This window comes from Amia ocellicauda, chromosome 2 (assembly GCF_036373705.1).
Source record: "Amia ocellicauda isolate fAmiCal2 chromosome 2, fAmiCal2.hap1, whole genome shotgun sequence".
Lineage (NCBI taxonomy): Eukaryota > Metazoa > Chordata > Actinopteri > Amiiformes > Amiidae > Amia > Amia ocellicauda.
This window is the reverse complement of record NC_089851.1, coordinates 57,815,898-57,840,592: the sequence shown is the minus strand read 5'-3', so window position 1 is coordinate 57,840,592 and position 24,695 is coordinate 57,815,898. Positions and strand designations below refer to the sequence as shown.

Sequence of the window (24,695 nt, the reverse complement as noted above, 5' to 3'; positions counted from 1 at the left end):
CCCTCAGCAAGAATCATACCCCTAGACCAACGAGCCAAGTTAACGGAGGGTGTCGCAGTTTCTGCTGGGCAAGCGCGTAACTGCTTTGGGGCAGACCGGGAGACCTACGCACACTGACTGATAGCATGGACTGTAGCGCTGAAGTGTCTTTCCAGAACGGTAACCGTATCCCCAGTGAGACAGCACTGAGAGCATGGTTCAGCAGGCCCGCAAACAACTGAAAAGAATGCCTCTCCTTTGGTGCAGCTCAGGAGTACACGTTCAGCAAAGGTCTCCATAACAAGCCGGCAAACCACATTTTGTCCTCCTCCTCCTCAACAACACACTACATGTCCTCCTCCTCCTCAACAACAACAACGAACTTGTAAAATACACATTTTCTTTAAAGAAAACAAAACACACAGATGACAGTCTGATTTCCCATCAGCTACACAGCCAACAGTATCTGAGGTTGAAAGACCTCCCTGGTGCAGAGGAGCCCAGAAGCCAAGCATCGAGAGAGAACAAACGAATGCTTCAGAGAATGCAAAGCGGGCCAAGCGGGCTCGTCCGGGAGTTGAACCCGGGACCTCTCGCACCCTAAGCGAGAATCATACCCCTAGACCAACGAGCCAAGTTAACGGAGGGTGTCGCAGTTTCTGCTGGGCAAGCGCGTAACTGCTTTGGGGCAGACCGGGAGACCTACGCTCACTGACTGATAGCATGGACTGTAGCGCTGAAGTGTCTTTCCAGAACGGTAACCGTATCCCCAGTGAGACAGCACTGAGAGCATGGTTCAGCAGGCCCGCAAACAACTGAAAAGAATGCCTCTCCTTTGGTGCAGCTCAGGAGTACACGTTCAGCAAAGGTCTCCATAACAAGCCGGCAAACCACATTTCGTCCTCCTCCTCCTCAACAACACACTACATGTCCTCCTCCTCCTCCTCAACAACAACAACAACAACAACGAACTTGTAAAAAACACATTTTCTTTAAAGAAAACAAAACACACAGATGACAGTCTGATTTCCCATCAGCTATACAGCCAACAGTATCTGAGGTCGATAGCCCTCCCTTGTGCAGAGGAGCCCAGAAGCCAGCCTTCAAGAGCAAACGAACGAACACTTCGGTGACTACAAAGTGGGGCCAAGTGGGCTCGTCCTGGAGTTGAACCCAGGGCCTCTCACACCCTCAGCAAGAATCATACCCCTAGACCAACGAGCCAAGTTAACGGAGGGTGTCGCAGTTTCTGCTGGGCAAGCGCGTAACTGCTTTGGGGCAGACCGGGAGACCTACGCACACTGACTGATAGCATGGACTGTAGCGCTGAAGTGTCTTTCCAGAACGGTAACCGTATCCCCAGTGAGACAGCACTGAGAGCATGGTTCAGCAGGCCCGCAAACAACTGAAAAGAATGCCTCTCCTTTGGTGCAGCTCAGGAGTACACGTTCAGCAAAGGTCTCCATAACAAGCCGGCAAACCACATTTTGTCCTCCTCCTCCTCAACAACACACTACATGTCCTCCTCCTCCTCAACAACAACAACGAACTTGTAAAATACACATTTTCTTTAAAGAAAACAAAACACACAGATGACAGTCTGATTTCCCATCAGCTACACAGCCAACAGTATCTGAGGTTGAAAGACCTCCCTGGTGCAGAGGAGCCCAGAAGCCAAGCATCGAGAGAGAACAAACGAATGCTTCAGAGAATGCAAAGCGGGCCAAGCGGGCTCGTCCGGGAGTTGAACCCGGGACCTCTCGCACCCTAAGCGAGAATCATACCCCTAGACCAACGAGCCAAGTTAACGGAGGGTGTCGCAGTTTCTGCTGGGCAAGCGCGTAACTGCTTTGGGGCAGACCGGGAGACCTACGCTCACTGACTGATAGCATGGACTGTAGCGCTGAAGTGTCTTTCCAGAACGGTAACCGTATCCCCAGTGAGACAGCACTGAGAGCATGGTTCAGCAGGCCCGCAAACAACTGAAAAGAATGCCTCTCCTTTGGTGCAGCTCAGGAGTACACGTTCAGCAAAGGTCTCCATAACAAGCCGGCAAACCACATTTCGTCCTCCTCCTCCTCAACAACACACTACATGTCCTCCTCCTCCTCCTCAACAACAACAACAACAACGAACTTGTAAAAAACACATTTTCTTTAAAGAAAACAAAACACACAGATGACAGTCTGATTTCCCATCAGCTATACAGCCAACAGTATCTGAGGTCGATAGCCCTCCCTTGTGCAGAGGAGCCCAGAAGCCAGCCTTCAAGAGCAAACGAACGAACACTTCGGTGACTACAAAGTGGGGCCAAGTGGGCTCGTCCTGGAGTTGAACCCAGGGCCTCTCACACCCTCAGCAAGAATCATACCCCTAGACCAACGAGCCAAGTTAACGGAGGGTGTCGCAGTTTCTGCTGGGCAAGCGCGTAACTGCTTTGGGGCAGACCGGGAGACCTACGCACACTGACTGATAGCATGGACTGTAGCGCTGAAGTGTCTTTCCAGAACGGTAACCGTATCCCCAGTGAGACAGCACTGAGAGCATGGTTCAGCAGGCCCGCAAACAACTGAAAAGAATGCCTCTCCTTTGGTGCAGCTCAGGAGTACACGTTCAGCAAAGGTCTCCATAACAAGCCGGCAAACCACATTTCGTCCTCCTCCTCCTCAACAACACACTACATGTCCTCCTCCTCCTCAACAACAACAACGAACTTGTAAAATACACATTTTCTTTAAAGAAAACAAAACACACAGATGACAGTCTGATTTCCCATCAGCTATACAGCCAACAGTATCTGAGGTCAATAGCCCTCCCTTGTGAAGAGGAGCCCAGAAGCCAGCCTTCAAGAGCAAACGAACGAACACTTCGGTGACTACAAAGTGGGGCCAAGTGGGCTCGTCCTGGAGTTGAACCCAGGGCCTCTCACACCCTCAGCAAGAATCATACCCCTAGACCAACGAGCCAAGTTAACGGAGGGTGTCGCAGTTTCTGCTGGGCAAGCGCGTAACTGCTTTGGGGCAGACCGGGAGACCTACGCACACTGACTGATAGCATGGACTGTAGCGCTGAAGTGTCTTTCCAGAACGGTAACCGTATCCCCAGTGAGACAGCACTGAGAGCATGGTTCAGCAGGCCCGCAAACAACTGAAAAGAATGCCTCTCCTTTGGTGCAGCTCAGGAGTACACGTTCAGCAAAGGTCTCCATAACAAGCCGGCAAACCACATTTCGTCCTCCTCCTCCTCAACAACACACTACATGTCCTCCTCCTCCTCAACAACAACAACGAACTTGTAAAATACACATTTTCTTTAAAGAAAACAAAACACACAGATGACAGTCTGATTTCCCATCAGCTACACAGCCAACAGTATCTGAGGTTGAAAGACCTCCCTGGTGCAGAGGAGCCCAGAAGCCAAGCATCGAGAGAGAACAAACGAATGCTTCAGAGAATGCAAAGCGGGGCCAAGCGGGCTCGTCCGGGAGTTCAACCCGGGACCTCTCGCACCCTAAGCGAGAATCATACCCCTAGACCAACGAGCCAAGTTAACGGAGGGTGTCGCAGTTTCTGCTGGGCAAGCGCGTAACTGCTTTGGGGCAGACCGGGAGACCTACGCTCACTGACTGATAGCATGGACTGTAGCGCTGAAGTGTCTTTCCAGAACGGTAACCGTATCCCCAGTGAGACAGCACTGAGAGCATGGTTCAGCAGGCCCGCAAACAACTGAAAAGAATGCCTCTCCTTTGGTGCAGCTCAGGAGTACACGTTCAGCAAAGGTCTCCATAACAAGCCGGCAAACCACATTTCGTCCTCCTCCTCCTCAACAACACACTACATGTCCTCCTCCTCCTCCTCAACAACAACAACAACAACAACGAACTTGTAAAAAACACATTTTCTTTAAAGAAAACAAAACACACAGATGACAGTCTGATTTCCCATCAGCTATACAGCCAACAGTATCTGAGGTCGATAGCCCTCCGTTGTGCAGAGGAGCCCAGAAGCCAGCCTTCAAGAGCAAACGAACGAACACTTCGGTGACTACAAAGTGGGGCCAAGTGGGCTCGTCCTGGAGTTGAACCCAGGGCCTCTCACACCCTCAGCGAGAATCATACCCCTAGACCAACGAGCCAAGTTAACGGAGGGTGTCGCAGTTTCTGCTGGGCAAGCGCGTAACTGCTTTGGGGCAGACCGGGAGACCTACGCTCACTGACTGATAGCATGGACTGTAGCGCTGAAGTGTCTTTCCAGAACGGTAACCGTATCCCCAGTGAGACAGCACTGAGAGCATGGTTCAGCAGGCCCGCAAACAACTGAAAAGAATGCCTCTCCTTTGGTGCAGCTCAGGAGTACATGTTCAGCAAAGGTCTCCATAACAAGCCGGCAAACCACATTTCGTCCTCCTCCTCCTCAACAACACACTACATGTCCTCCTCCTCCTCAACAACAACAACGAACTTGTAAAATACACATTTTCTTTAAAGAAAACAAAACACACAGATGACAGTCTGATTTCCCATCAGCTACACAGCCAACAGTATCTGAGGTTGAAAGACCTCCCTGGTGCAGAGGAGCCCAGAAGCCAAGCATCGAGAGAGAACAAACGAATGCTTCAGAGAATGCAAAGCGGGGCCAAGCGGGCTCGTCCGGGAGTTCAACCCGGGACCTCTCGCACCCTAAGCGAGAATCATACCCCTAGACCAACGAGCCAAGTTAACGGAGGGTGTCGCAGTTTCTGCTGGGCAAGCGCGTAACTGCTTTGGGGCAGACCGGGAGACCTACGCTCACTGACTGATAGCATGGACTGTAGCGCTGAAGTGTCTTTCCAGAACGGTAACCGTATCCCCAGTGAGACAGCACTGAGAGCATGGTTCAGCAGGCCCGCAAACAACTGAAAAGAATGCCTCTCCTTTGGTGCAGCTCAGGAGTACACGTTCAGCAAAGGTCTCCATAACAAGCCGGCAAACCACATTTCGTCCTCCTCCTCCTCAACAACACACTACATGTCCTCCTCCTCCTCCTCAACAACAACAACAACAACAACGAACTTGTAAAAAACACATTTTCTTTAAAGAAAACAAAACACACAGATGACAGTCTGATTGCCCATCAGCTATACAGCCAACAGTATCTGAGGTCGATAGCCCTCCCTTGTGCAGAGGAGCCCAGAAGCCAGCCTTCAAGAGCAAACGAACGAACACTTCGGTGACTACAAAGTGGGGCTAAGTGGGCTCGTCCGGGAGTTGAACCCGGGACCTCTCGCACCCTAAGCGAGAATCATACCCCTAGACCAACGAGCCAAGTTAACGGAGGGTGTCGCAGTTTCTGCTGGGCAAGCGCGTAACTGCTTTGGGGCAGACCGGGAGACCTACGCACACTGACTGATAGCATGGACTGTAGCGCTGAAGTGTCTTTCCAGAACGGTAACCGTATCCCCAGTGAGACAGCACTGAGAGCATGGTTCAGCAGGCCCGCAAACAACTGAAAAGAATGCCTCTCCTTTGGTGCAGCTCAGGAGTACACGTTCAGCAAAGGTCTCCATAACAAGCCGGCAAACCACATTTCGTCCTCCTCCTCCTCAACAACACACTACATGTCCTCCTCCTCCTCCTCAACAACAACAACAACAACAACGAACTTGTAAAAAACACATTTTCTTTAAAGAAAACAAAACACACAGATGACAGTCTGATTTCCCATCAGCTATACAGCCAACAGTATCTGAGGTCGATAGCCCTCCCTTGTGCAGAGGAGCCCAGAAGCCAGCCTTCAAGAGCAAATGAACGAACACTTCGGTGACTACAAAGTGGGGCCAAGTGGGCTCGTCCTGGAGTTGAACCCAGGGCCTCTCACACCCTCAGCAAGAATCATACCCCTAGACCAACGAGCCAAGTTAACGGAGGGTGTCGCAGTTTCTGCTGGGCAAGCGCGTAACTGCTTTGGGGCAGACCGGGAGACCTACGCACACTGACTGATAGCATGGACTGTAGCGCTGAAGTGTCTTTCCAGAACGGTAACCGTATCCCCAGTGAGACAGCACTGAGAGCATGGTTCAGCAGGCCCGCAAACAACTGAAAAGAATGCCTCTCCTTTGGTGCAGCTCAGGAGTACACGTTCAGCAAAGGTCTCCATAACAAGCCGGCAAACCACATTTCGTCCTCCTCCTCCTCAACAACACACTACATGTCCTCCTCCTCCTCAACAACAACAACGAACTTGTAAAATACACATTTTCTTTAAAGAAAACAAAACACACAGATGACAGTCTGATTTCCCATCAGCTACACAGCCAACAGTATCTGAGGTTGAAAGACCTCCCTGGTGCAGAGGAGCCCAGAAACCAAGCATCGAGAGAGAACAAACGAATGCTTCAGAGAATGCAAAGCGGGGCCAAGCGGGCTCGTCCGGGAGTTGAACCCGGGACCTCCCGCACCCTAAGCGAGAATCATACCCCTAGACCAACGAGCCAAGTTAACGGAGGGTGTCGCAGTTTCTGCTGGGCAAGCGCGTAACTGCATTGGGGCAGACCGGGAGACCTACGCTCACTGACTGATAGCATGGACTGTAGCGCTGAAGTGTCTTTCCAGAACGGTAACCATATCCCCAGTGAGACAGCACTGAGAGCATGGTTCAGCAGGCCCGCAAACAACTGAAAAGAATGCCTCTCCTTTGGTGCAGCTCAGGAGTACACGTTCAGCAAAGGTCTCCATAACAAGCCGGCAAACCACATTTCGTCCTCCTCCTCCTCAACAACACACTACATGTCCTCCTCCTCCTCCTCAACAACAACAACAACAACAACGAACTTGTAAAAAACACATTTTCTTTAAAGAAAACAAAACACACAGATGACAGTCTGATTTCCCATCAGCTATACAGCCAACAGTATCTGAGGTCGATAGCCCTCCCTTGTGCAGAGGAGCCCAGAAGCCAGCCTTCAAGAGCAAACGAACGAACACTTCGGTGACTACAAAGTGGGGCCAAGTGGGCTCGTCCTGGAGTTGAACCCAGGGCCTCTCACACCCTCAGCGAGAATCATACCCCTAGACCAACGAGCCAAGTTAACGGAGGGTGTCGCAGTTTCTGCTGGGCAAGCGCGTAACTGCTTTGGGGCAGACCGGGAGACCTACGCACACTGACTGATAGCATGGACTGTAGCGCTGAAGTGTCTTTCCAGAACGGTAACCGTATCCCCAGTGAGACAGCACTGAGAGCATGGTTCAGCAGGCCCGCAAACAACTGAAAAGAATGCCTCTCCTTTGGTGCAGCTCAGGAGTACACGTTCAGCAAAGGTCTCCATAACAAGCCGGCAAACCACATTTCGTCCTCCTCCTCCTCAACAACACACTACATGTCCTCCTCCTCCTCAACAACAACAACGAACTTGTAAAATACACATTTTCTTTAAAGAAAACAAAACACACAGATGACAGTCTGATTTCCCATCAGCTACACAGCCAACAGTATCTGAGGTTGAAAGACCTCCCTGGTGCAGAGGAGCCCAGAAGCCAAGCATCGAGAGAGAACAAACGAATGCTTCAGAGAATGCAAAGTGGGGCCAAGCGGGCTTGTCCGGGAGTTGAACCCGGGACCTCTCGCACCCTAAGCGAGAATCATACCCCTAGACCAACGAGCCAAGTTAACGGAGGGTGTCGCAGTTTCTGCTGGGCAAGCGCGTAACTGCTTTGGGGCAGACCGGGAGACCTACGCACAATGACTGATAGCATGGACTGTAGCGCTGAAGTGTCTTTCCAGAGCGGTAACCGTATCCCCAGTGAGACAGCACTGAGAGCATGGTTCAGCAGGCCCGCAAACAACTGAAAAGAATGCCTCTCCTTTGGTGCAGCTCAGGAGTACACGTTCAGCAAAGGTCTCCATAACAAGCCGGCAAACCACATTTCGTCCTCCTCCTCCTCAACAACACACTACATGTCCTCCTCCTCCTCCTCAACAACAACAACAACAACAACGAACTTGTAAAAAACACATTTTCTTTAAAGAAAACAAAACACACAGATGACAGTCTGATTTCCCATCAGCTATACAGCCAACAGTATCTGAGGTCGATAGCTCTCCCTTGTGCAGAGGAGCCCAGAAGCCAGCCTTCAAGAGCAAACGAACGAACACTTCGGTGACTACAAAGTGGGGCCAAGTGGGCTCGTCCTGGAGTTGAACCCAGGGCCTCTCACACCCTCAGCAAGAATCATACCCCTAGACCAACGAGCCAAGTTAACGGAGGGTGTCGCAGTTTCTGCTGGGCAAGCGCGTAACTGCTTTGGGGCAGACCGGGAGACCTACGCACACTGACTGATAGCATGGACTGTAGCGCTGAAGTGTCTTTCCAGAACGGTAACCGTATCCCCAGTGAGACAGCACTGAGAGCATGGTTCAGCAGGCCCGCAAACAACTGAAAAGAATGCCTCTCCTTTGGTGCAGCTCAGGAGTACACGTTCAGCAAAGGTCTCCATAACAAGCCGGCAAACCACATTTCGTCCTCCTCCTCCTCAACAACACACTACATGTCCTCCTCCTCCTCAACAACAACAACGAACTTGTAAAATACACATTTTCTTTAAAGAAAACAAAACACACAGATGACAGTCTGATTTCCCATCAGCTACACAGCCAACAGTATCTGAGGTTGAAAGACCTCCCTGGTGCAGAGGAGCCCAGAAGCCAAGCATCGAGAGAGAACAAACGAATGCTTCAGAGAATGCAAAGCGGGGCCAAGCGGGCTCGTCCAGGAGTTGAACCCGGGACCTCTCGCACCCTAAGCGAGAATCATACCCCTAGACCAACGAGCCAAGTTAACGGAGGGTGTCGCAGTTTCTGCTGGGCAAGCGCGTAACTGCTTTGGGGCAGACCGGGAGACCTACGCTCACTGACTGATAGCATGGACTGTAGCGCTGAAGTGTCTTTCCAGAACGGTAACCGTATCCCCAGTGAGACAGCACTGAGAGCATGGTTCAGCAGGCCCGCAAACAACTGAAAAGAATGCCTCTCCTTTGGTGCAGCTCAGGAGTACACGTTCAGCAAAGGTCTCCATAACAAGCCGGCAAACCACATTTCGTCCTCCTCCTCCTCAACAACACACTACATGTCCTCCTCCTCCTCCTCAACAACAACAACAACAACAACGAACTTGTAAAAAACACATTTTCTTTAAAGAAAACAAAACACACAGATGACAGTCTGATTTCCCATCAGCTATACAGCCAACAGTATCTGAGGTCGATAGCCCTCCCTTGTGCAGAGGAGCCCAGAAGCCAGCCTTCAAGAGCAAACGAACGAACACTTCGGTGACTACAAAGTGGGGCCAAGTGGGCTCGTCCTGGAGTTGAACCCAGGGCCTCTCACACCCTCAGCAAGAATCATACCCCTAGACCAACGAGCCAAGTTAACGGAGGGTGTCGCAGTTTCTGCTGGGCAAGCGCGTAACTGCTTTGGGGCAGACCGGGAGACCTACGCACACTGACTGATAGCATGGACTGTAGCGCTGAAGTGTCTTTCCAGAACGGTAACCGTATCCCCAGTGAGACAGCACTGAGAGCATGGTTCAGCAGGCCCGCAAACAACTGAAAAGAATGCCTCTCCTTTGGTGCAGCTCAGGAGTACACGTTCAGCAAAGGTCTCCATAACAAGCCGGCAAACCACATTTCGTCCTCCTCCTCCTCAACAACACACTACATGTCCTCCTCCTCCTCCTCAACAACAACAACAACAGCAACGAACTTGTAAAAAACACATTTTCTTTAAAGAAAACAAAACACACAGATGACAGTCTGATTTCCCATCAGCTATACAGCCAACAGTATCTGAGGTTGATAGCCCTCCCTTGTGCAGAGGAGCCCAGAAGCCAGCCTTCAAGAGCAAACGAACGAACACTTCGGTGACTACAAAGTGGGGTCAAGTGGGCTCGTCCTGGAGTTGAACCCAGGGCCTCTCACACCCTCAGCAAGAATCATACCCCTAGACCAACGAGCCAAGTTAACGGAGGGTGTCGCAGTTTCTGCTGGGCAAGCGCGAAACTGCTTTGGGGCAGACCGGGAAACCTACGCACACTGACTGATAGCATGGACTGTAGCGCTGAAGTGTCTTTCCAGAACGGTAACCGTATCCCCAGTGAGACAGCACTGAGAGCATGGTTCAGCAGGCTCGCAAACAACTGAAAAGAATGCCTCTCCTTTGGTGCAGCTCAGGAGTACACGTTCAGCAAAGGTCTCCATAACAAGCCGGCAAACCACATTTCGTCCTCCTCCTCCTCAACAACACACTACATGTCCTCCTCCTCCTCCTCAACAACAACAACAACAACAACAACGAACTTGTAAAAAACAAATTTTCTTTAAAGAAAACAAAACACACAGATGACAGTCTGATTTCCCATCAGCTATACAGCCAACAGTATCTGAGGTCGATAGCCCTCCCTTGTGCAGAGGAGCCCAGAAGCCAGCCTTCAAGAGCAAACGAACGAACACTTCGGTGACTACAAAGTGGGGCCAAGTGGGCTCGTCCTGGAGTTAAACCCAGGGCCTCTCACACCCTCAGCAAGAATCATACCCCTAGACCAACGAGCCAAGTTAACGGAGGGTGTCGCAGTTTCTGCTGGGCAAGCGCGTAACTGCTTTGGGGCAGACCGGAAGACCTACGCACACTGACTGATAGCATGGACTGTAGCGCTGAAGTGTCTTTCCAGAACGGTAACCGTATCCCCAGTGAGACAGCACTGAGAGCATGGTTCAGCAGGCCCGCAAATAACTGAAAAGAATGCCTCTCCTTTGGTGCAGCTCAGGAGTACACGTTCAGCAAAGGTCTCCATAACAAGCCGGCAAACCACATTTCGTCCTCCTCCTCCTCAATAACACACTACATGTCCTCCTCCTCCTCCTCAACAACAACAACAACAACAACGAACTTGTAAAAAACACATTTTCTTTAAAGAAAACAAAACACACAGATGACAGTCTGATTTCCCATCAGCTATACAGCCAACAGTATCTGAGGTCGATAGCCCTCCCTTGTGCAGAGGAGCCCAGAAGCCAGCCTTCAAGAGCAAACGAACGAACACTTCGGTGACTACAAAGTGGGGCCAAGTGGGCTCGTCCTGGAGTTGAACCCAGGGCCTCTCACACCCTCAGCAAGAATCATACCCCTAGACCAACGAGCCAAGTTAACGGAGGGTGTCGCAGTTTCTGCTGGGCAAGCGCGTAACTGCTTTGGGGCAGACCGGGAGACCTACGCACACTGACTGATAGCATGGACTGTAGCGCTGAAGTGTCTTTCCAGAACGGTAACCGTATCCCCAGTGAGACAGCACTGAGAGCATGGTTCAGCAGGCCCGCAAACAACTGAAAAGAATGCCTCTCCTTTGGTGCAGCTCAGGAGTACACGTTCAGCAAAGGTCTCCATAACAAGCCGGCAAACCACATTTCGTCCTCCTCCTCCTCAACAACACACTACATGTCCTCCTCCTCCTCAACAACAACAACGAACTTGTAAAATACACATTTTCTTTAAAGAAAACAAAACACACAGATGACAGTCTGATTTCCCATCAGCTACACAGCCAACAGTATCTGAGGTTGAAAGACCTCCCTGGTGCAGAGGAGCCCAGAAGCCAAGCATCGAGAGAGAACAAACGAATGCTTCAGAGAATGCAAAGCGGGGCCAAGCGGGCTCGTCCGGGAGTTGAACCCGGGACCTCTCGCACCCTAAGCGAGAATCATACCCCTAGACCAACGAGCCAAGTTAACGGAGGGTGTCGCAGTTTCTGCTGGGCAAGCGCGTAACTGCTTTGGGGCAGACCGGGAGACCTACGCTCACTGACTGATAGCATGGACTGTAGCGCTGAAGTGTCTTTCCAGAACGGTAACCGTATCCCCAGTGAGACAGCACTGAGAGCATGGTTCAGCAGACCCGCAAACAACTGAAAAGAATGCCTCTCCTTTGGTGCAGCTCAGGAGTACACGTTCAGCAAAGGTCTCCATAACAAGCCGGCAAACCACATTTCGTCCTCCTCCTCCTCAACAACACACTACATGTCCTCCTCCTCCTCCTCAACAACAACAACAACAACAACGAACTTGTAAAAAACACATTTTCTTTAAAGAAAACAAAACACACAGATGACAGTCTGATTTCCCATCAGCTATACAGCCAACAGTATCTGAGGTCGATAGCCCTCCCTTGTGCAGAGGAGCCCAGAAGCCAGCCTTCAAGAGCAAACGAACGAACACTTCGGTGACTACAAAGTGGGGCCAAGTGGGCTCGTCCTGGAGTTGAACCCAGGGCCTCTCACACCCTCAGCAAGAATCATACCCCTAGACCAACGAGCCAAGTTAACGGAGGGTGTCGCAGTTTCTGCTGGGCAAGCGCGTAACTGCTTTGGGGCAGACCGGGAGACCTACGCACACTGACTGATAGCATGGACTGTAGCGCTGAAGTGTCTTTCCAGAACGGTAACCGTATCCCCAGTGAGACAGCACTGAGAGCATGGTTCAGCAGGCCCGCAAACAACTGAAAAGAATGCCTCTCCTTTGGTGCAGCTCAGGAGTACACGTTCAGCAAAGGTCTCCATAACAAGCCGGCAAACCACATTTCGTCCTCCTCCTCCTCAACAACACACTACATGTCCTCCTCCTCCTCCTCAACAACAACAACAACAACAACGAACTTGTAAAAAACACATTTTCTTTAAAGAAAACAAAACACACAGATGACAGTCTGATTTCCCATCAGCTATACAGCCAACAGTATCTGAGGTCGATAGCCCTCCCTTGTGCAGAGGAGCCCAGAAGCCAGCCTTCAAGAGCAAACGAACGAACACTTCGGTGACTACAAAGTGGGGCCTAGTGGGCTCGTCCTGGAGTTGAACCCAGGGCCTCTCGCACCCTAAGCGAGAATCATACCCCTAGACCAACGAGCCAAGTTAACGGAGGGTGTCGCAGTTTCTGCTGGGCAAGCGCGTAACTGCTTTGGGGCAGACCGGGAGACCTACGCTCACTGACTGATAGCATGGACTGTAGCGCTGAAGTGTCTTTCCAGAACGGTAACCGTATCCCCAGTGAGACAGCACTGAGAGCATGGTTCAGCAGGCCCGCAAACAACTGAAAAGAATGCCTCTCCTTTGGTGCAGCTCAGGAGTACACGTTCAGCAAAGGTCTCCATAACAAGCCGGCAAACCACATTTCGTCCTCCTCCTCCTCAACAACACACTACATGTCCTCCTCCTCCTCAACAACAACAACGAACTTGTAAAATACACATTTTCTTTAAAGAAAACAAAACACACAGATGACAGTCTGATTTCCCATCAGCTACACAGCCAACAGTATCTGAGGTTGAAAGACCTCCCTGGTGCAGAGGAGCCCAGAAGCCAAGCATCGAGAGAGAACAAACGAATGCTTCAGAGAATGCAAAGCGGGGCCAAGCGGGCTCGTCCGGGAGTTGAACCCGGGACCTCTCGCACCCTAAGCGAGAATCATACCCCTAGACCAACGAGCCAAGTTAACGGAGGGTGTCGCAGTTTCTGCTGGGCAAGCGCGTAACTGCTTTGGGGCAGACCGGGAGACCTACGCTCACTGACTGATAGCATGGACTGTAGCGCTGAAGTGTCTTTCCAGAACGGTAACCGTATCCCCAGTGAGACAGCACTGAGAGCATGGTTCAGCAGGCCCGCAAACAACTGAAAAGAATGCCTCTCCTTTGGTGCAGCTCAGGAGTACACGTTCAGCAAAGGTCTCCATAACAAGCCGGCAAACCACATTTCGTCCTCCTCCTCCTCAACAACACACTACATGTCCTCCTCCTCCTCCTCAACAACAACAACAACAACAACGAACTTGTAAAAAACACATTTTCTTTAAAGAAAACAAAACACACAGATGACAGTCTGATTTCCCATCAGCTATACAGCCAACAGTATCTGAGGTCGATAGCCCTCCCTTGTGCAGAGGAGCCCAGAAGCCAGCCTTCAAGAGCAAACGAACGAACACTTCGGTGACTACAAAGTGGGGCCTAGTGGGCTCGTCCTGGAGTTGAACCCAGGGCCTCTCGCACCCTAAGCGAGAATCATACCCCTAGACCAACGAGCCAAGTTAACGGAGGGTGTCGCAGTTTCTGCTGGGCAAGCGCGTAACTGCTTTGGGGCAGACCGGGAGACCTACGCTCACTGACTGATAGCATGGACTGTAGCGCTGAAGTGTCTTTCCAGAACGGTAACCGTATCCCCAGTGAGACAGCACTGAGAGCATGGTTCAGCAGGCCCGCAAACAACTGAAAAGAATGCCTCTCCTTTGGTGCAGCTCAGGAGTACACGTTCAGCAAAGGTCTCCATAACAAGCCGGCAAACCACATTTCGTCCTCCTCCTCCTCAACAACACACTACATGTCCTCCTCCTCCTCAACAACAACAACGAACTTGTAAAATACACATTTTCTTTAAAGAAAACAAAACACACAGATGACAGTCTGATTTCCCATCAGCTACACAGCCAACAGTATCTGAGGTTGAAAGACCTCCCTGGTGCAGAGGAGCTCAGAAGCCAAGCATCAAGAGAGAACAAACGAATGCTTCAGAGAATGCAAAGCGGGGCCAAGTGGGCTCGTCCGGGAGTTGAACCCGGGACCTCTCGCACCCTAAGCGAGAATCATACCCCTAGACCAACGAGCCAAGTTAACGGAGGGTGTCGCAGTTTCTGCTGGGCAAGCGCGTAACTGCTTTGGGGCAGACCGGGAGACCTACGCTCACTGACTGATAGCATGGACTGTAGCGCTGAAGTGTCTTTCCAGAACGGTAACCGTATCCCCAGTGAGACAGCACTGAGAGCATGGTTCAGCAGGCCCGCAAACAACTGAAAAGAATGCCTCTCCTTTGGTGCAGCTCAGGAGTACACGTTCAGCAAAGGTCTCCATAACAAGCCGGCAAACCACATTTCGTCCTCCTCCTCCTCAACAACACACTACATGTCCTCCTCCTCCTCCTCAACAACAACAACAACAACAACGAACTTGTAAAAAACACATTTTCTTTAAAGAAAACAAAACACACAGATGACAGTCTGATTTCCCATCAGCTATACAGCCAACAGTATCTGAGGTCAATAGCCCTCCCTTGTGAAGAGGAGCCCAGAAGCCAGCCTTCAAGAGCAAACGAACGAACACTTCGGTGACTACAAAGTGGGGCCAAGTGGGCTCGTCCTGGAGTTGAACCCAGGGCCTCTCACACTCTCAGCAAGAATCATACCCCTAGACCAACGAGCCAAGTTAACGGAGGGTGTCGCAGTTTCTGCTGGGCAAGCGCGTAACTGCTTTGGGGCAGACCGGGAGACCTACGCACACTGACTGATAGCATGGACTGTAGCGCTGAAGTGTCTTTCCAGAACGGTAACCGTATCCCCAGTGAGACAGCACTGAGAGCATGGTTCAGCAGGCCCGCAAACAACTGAAAAGAATGCCTCTCCTTTGGTGCAGCTCAGGAGTACACGTTCAGCAAAGGTCTCCATAACAAGCCGGCAAACCACATTTCGTCCTCCTCCTCCTCAACAACACACTACATGTCCTCCTCCTCCTCAACAACAACAACGAACTTGTAAAATACACATTTTCTTTAAAGAAAACAAAACACACAGATGACATTCTGATTTCCCATCAGCTATACAGCCAACAGTATCTGAGGTTGAAAGACCTCCCTGGTGCAGAGGAGCCCAGAAGCCAAGCATCGAGAGAGAACAAACGAATGCTTCAGAGAATGCAAAGCGGGGCCAAGCGGGCTCGTCCGGGAGTTGAACCCGGGACCTCTCGCACCCTAAGCGAGAATCATACCCCTAGACCAACGAGCCAAGTTAACGGAGGGTGTCGCAGTTTCTGCTGGGCAAGCGCGTAACTGCTTTGGGGCAGACCGGGAGACCTACGCTCACTGACTGATAGCATGGACTGTAGCGCTGAAGTGTCTTTCCAGAACGGTAACCGTATCCCCAGTGAGACAGCACTGAGAGCATGGTTCAGCAGGCCCGCAAACAACTGAAAAGAATGCCTCTCCTTTGGTGCAGCTCAGGAGTACACGTTCAGCAAAGGTCTCCATAACAAGCCGGCAAACCACATTTCGTCCTCCTCCTCCTCAACAACACACTACATGTCCTCCTCCTCCTCCTCAACAACAACAACAACAACAACGAACTTGTAAAAAACACATTTTCTTTAAAGAAAACAAAACACACAGATGACAGTCTGATTTCCCATCAGCTATACAGCCAACAGTATCTGAGGTCGATAGCCCTCCCTTGTGCAGAGGAGCCCAGAAGCCAGCCTTCAAGAGCAAACGAACGAACACTTCGGTGACTACAAAGTGGGGCCTAGTGGGCTCGTCCTGGAGTTGAACCCAGGGCCTCTCGCACCCTAAGCGAGAATCATACCCCTAGACCAACGAGCCAAGTTAACGGAGGGTGTCGCAGTTTCTGCTGGGCAAGCGCGTAACTGCTTTGGGGCAGACCGGGAGACCTACGCTCACTGACTGATAGCATGGACTGTAGCGCTGAAGTGTCTTTCCAGAACGGTAACCGTATCCCCAGTGAGACAGCACTGAGAGCATGGTTCAGCAGGCCCGCAAACAACTGAAAAGAATGCCTCTCCTTTGGTGCAGCTCAGGAGTACACGTTCAGCAAAGGTCTCCATAACAAGCCGGCAAACCACATTTCGTCCTCCTCCTCCTCAACAACACACTACATGTCCTCCTCCTCCTCAACAACAACAACGAACTTGTAAAATACACATTTTCTTTAAAGAAAACAAAACACACAGATGACAGTCTGATTTCCCATCAGCTACACAGCCAACAGTATCTGAGGTTGAAAGACCTCCCTGGTGCAGAGGAGCTCAGAAGCCAAGCATCAAGAGAGAACAAACGAATGCTTCAGAGAATGCAAAGCGGGGCCAAGCGGGCTCGTCCGGGAGTTGAACCCGGGACCTCTCGCACCCTAAGCGAGAATCATACCCCTAGACCAACGAGCCAAGTTAACGGAGGGTGTCGCAGTTTCTGCTGGGCAAGCGCGTAACTGCTTTGGGGCAGACCGGGAGACCTACGCTCACTGACTGATAGCATGGACTGTAGCGCTGAAGTGTCTTTCCAGAACGGTAACCGTATCCCCAGTGAGACAGCACTGAGAGCATGGTTCAGCAGGCCCGCAAACAACTGAAAAGAATGCCTCTCCTTTGGTGCAGCTCAGGAGTACACGTTCAGCAAAGGTCTCCATAACAAGCCGGCAAACCACATTTCGTCCTCCTCCTCCTCAACAACACACTACATGTCCTCCTCCTCCTCCTCAACAACAACAACAACAACAACGAACTTGTAAAAAACACATTTTCTTTAAAGAAAACAAAACACACAGATGACAGTCTGATTTCCCATCAGCTATACAGCCAACAGTATCTGAGGTCAATAGCCCTCCCTTGTGAAGAGGAGCCCAGAAGCCAGCCTTCAAGAGCAAACGAACGAACACTTCGGTGACTACAAAGTGGGGCCAAGTGGGCTCGTCCTGGAGTTGAACCCAGGGCCTCTCACACTCTCAGCAAGAATCATACCCCTAGACCAACGAGCCAAGTTAACGGAGGGTGTCGCAGTTTCTGCTGGGCAAGCGCGTAACTGCTTTGGGGCAGACCGGGAGACCTACGCACACTGACTGATAGCATGGACTGTAGCGCTGAAGTGTCTTTCCAGAACGGTAACCGTATCCCCAGTGAGACAGCACTGAGAGCATGGTTCAGCAGGCCCGCAAACAACTGAAAAGAATGCCTCTCCTTTGGTGCAGCTCAGGAGTACACGTTCAGCAAAGGTCTCCATAACAAGCCGGCAAACCACATTTCGTCCTCCTCCTCCTCAACAACACACTACATGTCCTCCTCCTCCTCAACAACAACAACGAACTTGTAAAATACACATTTTCTTTAAAGAAAACAAAACACACAGATGACATTCTGATTTCCCATCAGCTACACAGCCAACAGTATCTGAGGTTGAAAGACCTCCCTGGTGCAGAGGAGCCCAGAAGCCAAGCATCGAGAGAGAACAAACGAATGCTTCAGAGAATGCAAAGCGGGGCCAAGCGGGCTCGTCCGGGAGTTGAACCCGGGACCTCTCGCACCCTAAGCGAGAATCATACCCCTAGACCAACGAGCCAAGTTAACTGAGGGTGTCGCAGTTTCTGCTGGGCAAGCGCGTAACTGCTTTGGGGCAGACCGGGAGACCTACGCTCACTGACTGATAGCATGGACTGTAGCGCTGAAGTGTCCTTCCAGAACGGTAACCGTATCCCCAGTGAGACAGCACTGAGAGCATGGTTCAGCAGGCCCGCAAACAACTGAAAAGAATGCCTCTCCTTTGGTGCAGCTCAGGAGTACACGTTCAGCAAAGGTCTCCATAACAAGCCGGCAAACCACATTTCGTCCTCCTCCTCCTCAACAACACACTACATGTCCTCCTCCTCCTCAACAACAACAACGAACTTGTAAAATACACATTTTCTTTAAAGAAAACAAAACACACAGATGACAGTCTGATTTCCCATCAGCTATACAGCCAACAGTATCTGAGGTCGATAGCCCTCCCTTGTGCAGAGGAGCCCAGAAGCCAGCCTTCAAGAGCAAACGAACAAACACTTCGGTGACTACAAAGTGGGGCCAAGTGGGCTTGTCCTGGAGTTGAACCCAGGGCCTCTCACACCCTCAGCAAGAATCATACCCCTAGACCAACGAGCCAAGTTAATGGAGGGTGTCGCAGTTTCTGCTGGGCAAGCGCGTAACTGCTTTGGGGCAGACCGGGAGACCTACGCACACTGACTGATAGCATGGACTGTAGCGCTGAAGTGTCTTTCCAGAACGGTAACCGTATCCCCAGTGAGACAGCACTGAGAGCATGGTTCAGCAGGCCCGCAAACAACTGAAAAGAATGCCTCTCCTTTGGTGCAGCTCAGGAGTACACGTTCAGCAAAGGTCTCCATAACAAGCCGGCAAACCACATTTCGTCCTCCTCCTCCTCAACAACACACTACATGTCCTCCTCCTCCTCAACAACAACAACGAACTTGTAAAATACACATTTTCTTTAAAGAAAACAAAACACACAGATGACAGTCTGATTTCCCATCAGCTACACAGCCAACAGTATCTGAGGTTGAAAGACCTCCCTGGTGCAGAGGAGCCCAGAAGCCAAGCATCGAGAGAGAACAAACGAATGCTTCAGAGAATGCAAAGCAGTGCCAAGCGGGCTCGTCCGGGAGTTGAACCCGGGACCTCTCGCACCCTAAGCGAGAATCATACCCCTAGACCAACGAGCCAAGTTATCTGACAGTTTCACAGTTTCTGCTGGGCAAGCGCGTAACTGCTTTGGGGCAGACCGGGAGACCTACGCTCACTGACTGATAGCATGGACTGTAGCGCTGAAGTGTCTTTCCAGAACGGTAACCGAATCCCCAGTGAGACAGCACTGAGAGCATGGTTCAGCAGGCCCGCAAACAACTGAAAAGAATGCCTCTCCTTTGGTGCAGCTCAGGAGTACACGTTCAGCAAAGGTCTCCATAACAAGCCGGCAAACCACATTTCGTCCTCCTCCTCCTCAACAACACACTACATGTCCTCCTCCTCCTCCTCAACAACAACAACAACAACAACGAACTTGTAAAAAACACATTTTCTTTAAAGAAAACAAAACACGCAGATGACAGTCTGATTTCCCATCAGCTATACAGCCAACAGTATCTGAGGTCAATAGCCCTCCCTTGTGCAGAGGAGACCAGAAGCCAGCCTTCAAGAGCAAACGAACGAACACTTCGGTGACTACAAAGTGGGGCCAAGTGGGCTCGTCCTGGAGTTGAACCCAGGGCCTCTCACACCCTCAGCAAGAATCATACCCCTAGACCAACGAGCCAAGTTAACGGAGGGTGTCGCAGTTTCTGCTGGGCAAGCGCGTAACTGCTTTGGGGCAGACCGGGAGACCTACGCACACTGACTGATAGCATGGACTGTAGCGCTGAAGTGTCTTTCCAGAACGGTAACCGTATCCCCAGTGAGACAGCACTGAGAGCATGGTTCAGCAGGCCCGCAAACAACTGAAAAGAATGCCTCTCCTTTGGTGCAGCTCAGGAGTACACGTTCAGCAAAGGTCTCCATAACAAGCCGGCAAACCACATTTCGTCCTCCTCCTCCTCAACAACACACTACATGTCCTCCTCCTCCTCAACAACAACAACGAACTTGTAAAATACACATTTTCTTTAAAGAAAACAAAACACACAGATGACAGTCTGATTTCCCATCAGCTACACAGCCAACAGTATCTGAGGTTGAAAGACCTCCCTGGTGCAGAGGAGCCCAGAAGCCAAGCATCGAGAGAGAACAAACGAATGCTTCAGAGAACGCAAAGCGGGGCCAAGCGGGCTCGTCCGGGAGTTGAACCCGGGACCTCTCGCACCCTAAGCGAGAATCATACCCCTAGACCAACGAGCCAAGTTAACGGAGGGTGTCGCAGTTTCTGCTGGGCAAGCGCGTAACTGCTTTGGGGCAGACCGGGAGACCTACGCTCACTGACTGATAGCATGGACTGTAGCGCTGAAGTGTCCTTCCAGAACGGTAACCGTATCCCCAGTGAGACAGCACTGAGAGCATGGTTCAGCAGGCCCGCAAACAACTGAAAAGAATGCCTCTCCTTTGGTGCAGCTCAGGAGTACACGTTCAGCAAAGGTCTCCATAACAAGCCGGCAAACCACATTTCGTCCTCCTCCTCCTCAACAACACACTACATGTCCTCCTCCTCCTCAACAACAACAACGAACTTGTAAAATACACATTTTCTTTAAAGAAAACAAAACACACAGATGACAGTCTGATTTCCCATCAGCTATACAGCCAACAGTATCTGAGGTCGATAGCCCTCCCTTGTGCAGAGGAGCCCAGAAGCCAGCCTTCAAGAGCAAACGAACAAACACTTCGGTGACTACAAAGTGGGGCCAAGTGGGCTTGTCCTGGAGTTGAACCCAGGGCCTCTCACACCCTCAGCAAGAATCATACCCCTAGACCAACGAGCCAAGTTAATGGAGGGTGTCGCAGTTTCTGCTGGGCAAGCGCGTAACTGCTTTGGGGCAGACCGGGAGACCTACGCACACTGACTGATAGCATGGACTGTAGCGCTGAAGTGTCTTTCCAGAACGGTAACCGTATCCCCAGTGAGACAGCACTGAGAGCATGGTTCAGCAGGCCCGCAAACAACTGAAAAGAATGCCTCTCCTTTGGTGCAGCTCAGGAGTACACGTTCAGCAAAGGTCTCCATAACAAGCCGGCAAACCACATTTCGTCCTCCTCCTCCTCAACAACACACTACATGTCCTCCTCCTCCTCAACAACAACAACGAACTTGTAAAATACACATTTTCTTTAAAGAAAACAAAACACACAGATGACAGTCTGATTTCCCATCAGCTACACAGCCAACAGTATCTGAGGTTGAAAGACCTCCCTGGTGCAGAGGAGCCCAGAAGCCAAGCATCGAGAGAGAACAAACGAATGCTTCAGAGAATGCAAAGCAGTGCCAAGCGGGCTCGTCCGGGAGTTGAACCCGGGACCTCTCGCACCCTAAGCGAGAATCATACCCCTAGACCAACGAGCCAAGTTATCTGACAGTTTCACAGTTTCTGCTGGGCAAGCGCGTAACTGCTTTGGGGCAGACCGGGAGACCTACGCTCACTGACTGATAGCATGGACTGTAGCGCTGACGTATCTTTCCAGAACGGTAACCGTATCCCCAGTGAGACAGCACTGAGAGCATGGTTCAGCAGGCCCGCAAACAACTGAAAAGAATGCCTCTCCTTTGGTGCAGCTCAGGAGTACACGTTCAGCAAAGGTCTCCATAACAAGCCGGCAAACCACATTTCGTCGTCCTCCTCCTCAACAACACACTACATGTCCTCCTCCTCCTCCTCAACAACAACAACAACAACAACAACGAACTTGTAAAAAACACATTTTCTTTAAAGAAAACAAAACACACAGATGACAGTCTGATTTCCCATCAGCTATACAGCCAACAGTATCTGAGGTCGATAGCCCTCCCTTGTGCAGAGGAGCCCAGAAGCCAGCCTTCAAGAGCAAACGAACGAACACTTCGGTGACTACAAAGTGGGGCCAAGTGGGCTCGTCCTGGAGTTGAACCCAGGGCCTCTCACACCCTCAGCAAGAATCATACCCCTAGACCAACGAGCCAAGTTAACGGAGGGTGTCGCAGTTTCTGCTGGGCAAGCGCGTAACTGCTTTGGGGCAGACCGGGAGACCTACGCACACTGACTGATAGCATGGACTGTAGCGCTGAAGTGTCTTTCCAGAACGGTAACCGTATCCCCAGTGAGACAGCACTGAGAGCATGGTTCAGCAGGCCCGCAAACAACTGAAAAGAATGCCTCTCCTTTGGTGCAGCTCAGGAGTACACGTTCAGCAAAGGTCTCCATAACAAGCCGGCAAACCACATTTCGTCCTCCTCCTCCTCAACAACACACTACATGTCCTCCTCCTCCTCAACAACAACAACGAACTTGTAAAATACACATTTTCTTTAAAGAAAACAAAACACACAGATGACAGTCTGATTTCCCATCAGCTATACAGCCAACAGTATCTGAGGTCGATAGCCCTCCCTTGTGCAGAGGAGCCCAGAAGCCAGCCTTCAAGAGCAAACGAACGAACACTTCGGTGACTACAAAGTGGGGCCAAGTGGGCTCGTCCTGGAGTTGAACCCAGGGCCTCTCACACCCTCAGCAAGAATCATACCCCTAGACCAACGAGCCAAGTTAACGGAGGGTGTCGCAGTTTCTGCTGGGCAAGCGCGTAACTGCTTTGGGGCAGACCGGGAGACCTACGCACACTGACTGATAGCATGGACTGTAGCGCTGAAGTGTCTTTCCAGAACGGTAACCGTATCCCCAGTGAGACAGCACTGAGAGCATGGTTCAGCAGGCCCGCAAACAACTGAAAAGAATGCCTCTCCTTTGGTGCAGCTCAGGAGTACACGTTCAGCAAAGGTCTCCATAACAAGCCGGCAAACCACATTTCGTCCTCCTCCTCCTCAACAACACACTACATGTCCTCCTCCTCCTCAACAACAACAACGAACTTGTAAAATACACATTTTCTTTAAAGAAAACAAAACACACAGATGACAGTCTGATTTCCCATCAGCTACACAGCCAACAGTATCTGAGGTTGAAAGACCTCCCTGGTGCAGAGGAGCCCAGAAGCCAAGCATCGAGAGAGAACAAACGAATGCTTCAGAGAACGCAAAGCGGGGCCAAGCGGGCTCGTCGGGGAGTTGAACCCGGGACCTCTCGCACCCTAAGCGAGAATCATACCCCTAGACCAACGAGCCAAGTTAACGGAGGGTGTCGCAGTTTCTGCTGGGCAAGCGCGTAACTGCTTTGGGGCAGACCGGGAGACCTACGCTCACTGACTGATAGCATGGACTGTAGCGCTGAAGTGTCCTTCCAGAACGGTAACCGTATCCCCAGTGAGACAGCACTGAGAGCATGGTTCAGCAGGCCCGCAAACAACTGAAAAGAATGCCTCTCCTTTGGTGCAGCTCAGGAGTACACGTTCAGCAAAGGTCTCCATAACAAGCCGGCAAACCACATTTCGTCCTCCTCCTCCTCAACAACACACTACATGTCCTCCTCCTCCTCAACAACAACAACGAACTTGTAAAATACACATTTTCTTTAAAGAAAACAAAACACACAGATGACAGTCTGATTTCCCATCAGCTATACAGCCAACAGTATCTGAGGTCGATAGCCCTCCCTTGTGCAGAGGAGCCCAGAAGCCAGCCTTCAAGAGCAAACGAACAAACACTTCGGTGACTACAAAGTGGGGCCAAGTGGGCTTGTCCTAGAGTTGAACCCAGGGCCTCTCACACCCTCAGCAAGAATCATACCCCAAGACCAACGAGCCAAGTTAATGGAGGGTGTCGCAGTTTCTGCTGGGCAAGCGCGTAACTGCTTTGGGGCAGACCGGGAAACCTACGCACACTGACTGATAGCATGGACTGTAGCGCTGAAGTGTCTTTCCAGAACGGTAACCGTATCCCCAGTGAGACAGCACTGAGAGCATGGTTCAGCAGGCCCGCAAACAACTGAAAAGAATGCCTCTCCTTTGGTGCAGCTCAGGAGTACACGTTCAGCAAAGGTCTCCATAACAAGCCGGCAAACCACATTTCGTCCTCCTCCTCCTCAACAACACACTACATGTCCTCCTCCTCCTCAACAACAACAACGAACTTGTAAAATACACATTTTCTTTAAAGAAAACAAAACACACAGATGACAGTCTGATTTCCCATCAGCTACACAGCCAACAGTATCTGAGGTTGAAAGACCTCCCTGGTGCAGAGGAGCCCAGAAGCCAAGCATCGAGAGAGAACAAACGAATGCTTCAGAGAATGCAAAGCAGTGCCAAGCGGGCTCGTCCGGGAGTTGAACCCGGGACCTCTCGCACCCTAAGCGAGAATCATACCCCTAGACCAACGAGCCAAGTTAACGGAGGGTGTCGCAGTTTCTGCTGGGCAAGCGCGTAACTGCTTTGGGGCAGACCGGGAGACCTACGCTCACTGACTGATAGCATGGACTGTAGCGCTGAAGTGTCTTTCCAGAACGGTAACCGTATCCCCAGTGAGACAGCACTGAG

At 51.1% G+C, this 24,695-nt stretch overlaps 14 non-coding genes across 14 annotated transcripts; all 14 read right to left on the bottom strand.

Moving 5' to 3' along the window:
• Nucleotides 1-541: 541 nt before the first annotated feature.
• trnap-agg (transfer RNA proline (anticodon AGG)) lies at nt 542-613 on the bottom strand. Its single transcript has one exon. It is a non-coding gene; the product is annotated as a tRNA-Pro (tRNA).
• A 1,095-nt stretch (nt 614-1,708) lies between these two features.
• On the bottom strand, nt 1,709-1,780 carry trnap-agg (transfer RNA proline (anticodon AGG)). Its single transcript has one exon. It is a non-coding gene; the product is annotated as a tRNA-Pro (tRNA).
• Nucleotides 1,781-5,209: 3,429 nt separating this feature from the next.
• trnap-agg (transfer RNA proline (anticodon AGG)) lies at nt 5,210-5,281 on the bottom strand. Its single transcript has one exon. It is a non-coding gene; the product is annotated as a tRNA-Pro (tRNA).
• Nucleotides 5,282-6,377: 1,096 nt separating this feature from the next.
• Nucleotides 6,378-6,449, bottom strand: trnap-agg (transfer RNA proline (anticodon AGG)). Its single transcript has one exon. It is a non-coding gene; the product is annotated as a tRNA-Pro (tRNA).
• Nucleotides 6,450-11,654: 5,205 nt separating this feature from the next.
• trnap-agg (transfer RNA proline (anticodon AGG)) lies at nt 11,655-11,726 on the bottom strand. The gene has a single exon. It is a non-coding gene; the product is annotated as a tRNA-Pro (tRNA).
• A 1,686-nt stretch (nt 11,727-13,412) lies between these two features.
• Nucleotides 13,413-13,484, bottom strand: trnap-agg (transfer RNA proline (anticodon AGG)). Its single transcript has one exon. It is a non-coding gene; the product is annotated as a tRNA-Pro (tRNA).
• A 1,096-nt stretch (nt 13,485-14,580) lies between these two features.
• On the bottom strand, nt 14,581-14,652 carry trnap-agg (transfer RNA proline (anticodon AGG)). Its single transcript has one exon. It is a non-coding gene; the product is annotated as a tRNA-Pro (tRNA).
• A 1,096-nt stretch (nt 14,653-15,748) lies between these two features.
• On the bottom strand, nt 15,749-15,820 carry trnap-agg (transfer RNA proline (anticodon AGG)). Its single transcript has one exon. It is a non-coding gene; the product is annotated as a tRNA-Pro (tRNA).
• Nucleotides 15,821-16,916: 1,096 nt separating this feature from the next.
• On the bottom strand, nt 16,917-16,988 carry trnap-agg (transfer RNA proline (anticodon AGG)). The gene has a single exon. It is a non-coding gene; the product is annotated as a tRNA-Pro (tRNA).
• Nucleotides 16,989-18,084: 1,096 nt separating this feature from the next.
• Nucleotides 18,085-18,156, bottom strand: trnap-agg (transfer RNA proline (anticodon AGG)). The gene has a single exon. It is a non-coding gene; the product is annotated as a tRNA-Pro (tRNA).
• A 1,084-nt stretch (nt 18,157-19,240) lies between these two features.
• trnap-agg (transfer RNA proline (anticodon AGG)) lies at nt 19,241-19,312 on the bottom strand. Its single transcript has one exon. It is a non-coding gene; the product is annotated as a tRNA-Pro (tRNA).
• A 1,096-nt stretch (nt 19,313-20,408) lies between these two features.
• trnap-agg (transfer RNA proline (anticodon AGG)) lies at nt 20,409-20,480 on the bottom strand. The gene has a single exon. It is a non-coding gene; the product is annotated as a tRNA-Pro (tRNA).
• Nucleotides 20,481-21,564: 1,084 nt separating this feature from the next.
• Nucleotides 21,565-21,636, bottom strand: trnap-agg (transfer RNA proline (anticodon AGG)). The gene has a single exon. It is a non-coding gene; the product is annotated as a tRNA-Pro (tRNA).
• A 2,833-nt stretch (nt 21,637-24,469) lies between these two features.
• trnap-agg (transfer RNA proline (anticodon AGG)) lies at nt 24,470-24,541 on the bottom strand. Its single transcript has one exon. It is a non-coding gene; the product is annotated as a tRNA-Pro (tRNA).
• Between the last annotated feature and the right edge of the window lie 154 nt (nt 24,542-24,695).